We start from the raw sequence: 6000 nt of genomic DNA on the forward strand, positions 1-6000 counted from the left end.
GGTTGTGAGTTTGAGCCCCATGTTGAGTGTAGACTTTACTTAAGAAAAAGAAAATGCTACACCTAGAGCACAGCACAAGGACAAAGGAGTTAGAAACACTGTAATTATTATCAAGAATGAAGAGACCCTGGTGCACCCTGGGTGTCTCAGTTGGTTAAGCCTCTGACTCTTGATTTTGACTCAGGTCATGATCTCAAGGTCATGGGATTGAGTCCTACATTGGGCTCCACTCTCAGCACAGAGTCTGCTTATCCTTCTCCCTCGGTCCCCACCCCCCAATCTCACTCTAGCTCTAAAATAAATAAATAAAATCTTAAAAAAAAAAAAAAAGAAGAAGGAAGAGGCCCCATGAGTTGAGGATGCACCTAATGAAACTAGGCCCTTCCTGAGCAATGAGGCCACTCCTTCCCACTCAGCAGTGCTGCAGCTGTCCTCCAATAGGAGTGCTACATCATGATTCAAAGAATAGCTTCTCCTCATTGTGTTTTGTCTATACTTGACCAAAGCAGCCTCTGATGGCTTTGAAAATTATTTAGAAACTAGATTGAACTCAGAAACAGTCTGAGTGAACCAACAGGTACTGGAAAAAAACAAAACAAAACAAAAAAAAACCAAAAACTTGAATTTCCTTCTCCATCTGTAACATCCTGGAAGAAAGAAATTAAAACTTGTTAGATAAGTCACCCACATTTCCCTACAAAAGAGAGGTTCTGATAGATGATCTGAAGAATCAGAGTATAGCCCAGCAGCATATATAGCAGTTCTAATTCATTGAGGTTTGTCTACATTTAGATTTGTTGTTTCTTATCAAAATGAGGATAAAACATAGCAAATGATATAAAATATTAATACTTCACAACTGACCTATTTTAACATTTTGTCCTAGTTTAATTGTTAAAATGGGGGGGGAAGAACTTATTGTTTATAATATTTTGAGTTCTCAAGTTCAGCAATTTTGGAATCTGTGGATTATCTTAAAAGAATAGGCCTTTTTAATAAAAATTCTCTGAATGCAAATGGATTTTGTTTATTTCTTATGCTATGACTTTGTTTGTCATAAAAACAAGTGATTATTGTACTTAGTGACATGTATTGTAGTTTATCCATCTGTCTAAGTGTTCAACTGAGGCATCACAGATTTAAGTAATTTAAGTTATGTAATTTAAGGAACCTATAATTTATTTTAAAGAGAAGAAATAAAGTAAAAATCTTGCCAAAGAAAAGGGAGATAATCATACTAGGTTTTGTTGACTGAGCCAGTATTTTATGACTATCTGCCAAATAACATTATCAAAATAATTGAAAATGCATTTTCTGGGCATTTTCCACTTAATTATAAATATCAAGTTTTTAATGATCAATTACAATAGAAATATAAGAGATTTAAAATATGAAAATTTGGTATTTTGCTTGAACAAAACTAAACATGATGAAATGATTTGTTTCATGAATATATAAAAGCTAACATTAATGAGCATGTTGTAGATATAATGCTAGACTTCTCACATGCAGTTCTCAGTTAACTGCAATGCAACAACACAATAAAATTATTATTATTATTTTTTAAAGATTTTATTTATTTGACAAAGAGAGACAGCGAGAGCAGGAACACAAGCAGGGGGAGTGGGAGAGGGAGAAGCAGGTTCCCCGCCGAGCAGGGAGCCCAATGTGGGACTCGATCCCGGGACCCCAGGATCATGACCTGAGCTGAAGGCAGACGCTTAACGACTGAGCCACCCAGGCACCCACAAAATTATTATTATAAGCACAAAAGCACAGGTGGGGAAATCAATGCTCAGTAATGTTAAGTAGCTTATAAGTTTCACAGGGCTGTTAACTTTTGCCTACCTTCTACAATGAGAATATGAATGAGCAAGAAATGGCAAAAGGACAATTTTTTTAAATACATAGAAAGAGAATTTAGAAACCTAGGAGAGAAATGTTCTCATCACCCTAAGACCTCAATGAATAATAATATTTTCATCAACACTATGTGCTATCTCTGTTTGGGAAAGCAACATCTACGCAACAACTTAAAATCTTTCATCCACTGACAGTTTATCTCTGGTGTCCTCTTTGTGGATACCTGTATTACTAATCTATATAACAATTAAGAAAGGAATGGGTAAACTTGAAAAAAAAAACTATCTGAAAAAAGTTTAAATTTTATTGGAGTAATTTCTATAAAACTTTGCTAAACATAAAAGATTTAGAAAATATTTCCTGGTATCAATGAATCATAAAGGCTATTTTAGTCTATCATTTAATTGCCTGTTCAAAATTAATTTCAGCATAATCAAATAAATATAATGTCAGTATTCATTTTGGTACCTATATCATGTTCATACATACTTGGAATGTTTTAAAATATATTATTACATTTTTAAGTATGTTTAAAGCTAGCAGTAGAAAATACATAGAAAGACTAATAGAGAAATTAAACAGTTCTTAGTTTTTAAATAAGCAGTTGTTCAAAACCCAGATACATACATATGCAGAACATGCTTTTAATAAGTCTTTCATGCTGCAGATGGTGGCAACACTTCACATTATCAATTCTGCTTAGCTATACCAACAGAAACATGGAAAGACAAATTTCTATTGAGTATTCACTTTCTTCTTTTTATAATCTGTAAAAAAAAAAATGCACTGATTTTGTATATAGGAGGGTGAAATTTGATGTTATTTTCCTCTTTAAACAAGGAATAGGGTTTTTTTCACTTATTTTTAAAAAGATTTTATTTATTTATTTGAAAGAGACAGAGAGAGAGAGCACAAGCAGAGGGAGGGGCAGAGCGAGAAGCTGATTCCTGGCTGAGCAGGGAGCCCAACAAGGGGCTTGATCCCAGGACCCTGAGATCATAACCTGAGCCAAAGGCAGACGCTTAACCAACTGAGCCACCCAGGCACTGTAGACTGTTTTATATATGCATTATGCGCAACACAAAAGTTTACTAGTTACTGTTTTTGATGAACAGACTGAATACATTTTCAATCGATTCAGTGAATGCATATATTCCTATATTTCCAAGGAAACTGAGTAACATTCTCTTATCAAATAGTTAAATAAAGGCAACCATGAAGATTAAGCATATATTTGAAAGTAGATTCCCAAATCTGATTTGCTATTCCTCATTTAAAAGCTAAACAATCATTACATAAAATCTAAAATGGTTTAGAATCATGCAGGAAATCTTTCACTTTGATCACTTGTATGTTGCATCTTGATCATCTTCACAGGAAATGTATAGGTAAAGCTGTGGCACATACATGGAGCTAAATCTCTTCAAGTTTTGGTGATTCCAGACCATCAGACAAGGGTGAGTAAGTCTGATCAAGGATATCCCACCATTTTTAAATAGGCTTTTCAGATAATAAAGTGATAGGAACACAAAAGCCATAATGAATATTCTATCCAGAATGGTGCGAGGAGGGGGGACAGAAGTGGGGATAATGCAGTGTAAAATATGAAGAAACCAACTTTATCCTATCATGGCGATTTTCAGTCCAGTCTGAATGTACAAATCACATTTTTAAAAATACCAATGTGGAGAGAATTTTTTAAGTACCAATGCCCAGGCCTCATTCCAGACCAATTAGACCAAAATCCCTAGGCATGTCTTCTGGGTGATGTATTCTTTATTAAAAGTCTTCCCTGTAGTACAAATATGCAACCAGTGTTGCAAACAGCTTCCTACTCAAAGCTAACAAAATATTATAAACTTTATTTTTATGTCCAAATCCCAAATGTGGCATTCAAAACCTTCAGTAATCTGGCTGGGCTTTACTTACTATATAAACCTACCACTAATCTGAGTCCTTTTGCATACAGCCGAGTTTCTCTGGGATGCCTGGGCAGATCCGTGGTCTATTGTCTTAAACTTAAGTTTCCAATTCACTGAGTGATTGCAAAATCACAATAACAGTAGTAATATTAGCTATATATTGGTAGAATTCTTTAGAGTATTTCAAAACAATTCCACACATATGAGTGACCTGAGCTGGGCCTCAGAAAACAGAAGACTTTAGTTGTGCATAACTTAGGAGATGACCAGGTACAACTCCCCTATATTAAAATTATAGAAAATGAAAGAAAAAAATTAAATGATTTTCTTTACTTCATGTCCACAGGTCTTTTTATCACACCAGATTTTACCTTAAAAAGACTACTAATAAATATGTAAAATACTCAACAGTGATAAATTAATAGATTATAGTGTGCACACAGAATGGAATTCTCTTTTTTAAAAATTAAATTGTAAATATGATGGATGATAGAATACATAGATACATGGACAGATAGGATAGAAAATATCTATATTATAGTAGGTGAAGGAAAAGCAAGTTACTTTGCAAAAGTAAGCAGAATTATGATCACTTTTTTGTAAAATCAAAAATAATTACATGTGGGGTGTACATGAAAAGACAAAAGAGAGAGAAGTACAAAAGTTTAAAGTTTATTTGCTATAGCAGAAGCACAGGTATGCAATCATAAAGGTCATACAAAATGTTTTTAGCTATATGTTTAAAAAACATTACAGCCAGAATGGAGGTCTATCTTATAGACTTACGTCTATATAAAAACTAATTTTTAATAATGATTATTTCAGAGTTGGGACCAGCATAATGAGGGAATTAATTATTACCTTATATATTTCTGAAATGTTTGAACAAAACCCATTACATACATACATACATACATACATACATACATACATACATACACTTACCTCCCCCCACCACACACACACAATGGTTAAAGTGCAACTCTCTCTAAAAGAAAATTTTCAGATTTGCCTCAAAGAGAAAATTAGTGACATTTTTTTGAATTTATACAACAAAAATATTAAGGATTAAAATTAAGAACAATAGACTCTTTTTTCTTTATGACTACTCTTAATCTTTTCAATTGTGTTCAAAATGAGTCCATCTTTTACGCATATCTATTTCAATTTTTTTTATTGATTTATTTGTCATAATGTCCAACCTATAAACATATATCAGATTTTCTGGGATCTATGACACTACCCAACATATTTAAATTCCAGCTTGTCAATATTCTCCTTTACATAATTCAATAATAATCTGATTTGAGATGACATCAATGATGTGAGCATTTGATATAAGAAAGAAAGAAATATCCTTGGGTCAAAATACTAAATAGGACAAAACTTACACTCTGAAATAACTTTGTATCTAATTTATCATTAGTATACATTATAAACTTTTTTGTTACTAGTTTATACTCTATCCACATAAGAATGCAAACAGAAGAGAAGAAAGGAAGTTCATCTCTTATTGGATTAGTTTTGAGGTGATTATGGAACATTGAAGTGAAAAATATGGATAGGTATCTGCCAGGAGAAAGCTCTAGTTCAAAGGTTTAAGTTTGGGACCTGAAGATACTTGTGAAGATGGCAGAGTAGGACTCCAATCTCACCTTGTCCCATGTTTATAAATAGATGTCACTCACACCTGAGTAAACAAACTGGAGAGTGATCTGAAGACTGATAGAACAAACTCCACAACTAAATGTAAAGAAGAAGCTGCCTCAGAGAGGTTAGGATGGGCAGAAACAGTGGGTGGGAGCTGCCTAAAGGAGGGCGAGAACTGCAGTCACAAAGAGAGGAAAGCACCAGGGAGCCCACATTGGGAAAAATGAGTCTCCATAATGCCTGGCCTTGAAAACCACAGGGGCTGAATTCTGTGAGTTCATATAACCAGCTGGACTTGGAGCTTGGAGCTTTAAAAGTCAGCTGACTCAGCGCTGGGTGAACCTGGAGGACAAATGATAGCTGGGTCCCCACCCTTAAAGAGACAACAGCCCAAGGAGAGGCAACATAGAAGTGACAGCTTGCACAACAGAAGGGAGATCTGTTTACACTGACTTCAGAGCACACCGGGGAATTCTCCAGGAACAAAGGAGTTGGCAGGTGCCATTTTCCTCCCCCTACCCCAAGCATAAACACAGGGCCACCTTCTGAGAGGCATCACTGCACA

This window comes from Mirounga angustirostris, unplaced genomic scaffold (genome assembly GCF_029215605.1).
Source record: "Mirounga angustirostris isolate CCGP_5_RB_7025 unplaced genomic scaffold, mMirAng1.0.hap1 SCAF_1, whole genome shotgun sequence".
Lineage (NCBI taxonomy): Eukaryota > Metazoa > Chordata > Mammalia > Carnivora > Phocidae > Mirounga > Mirounga angustirostris.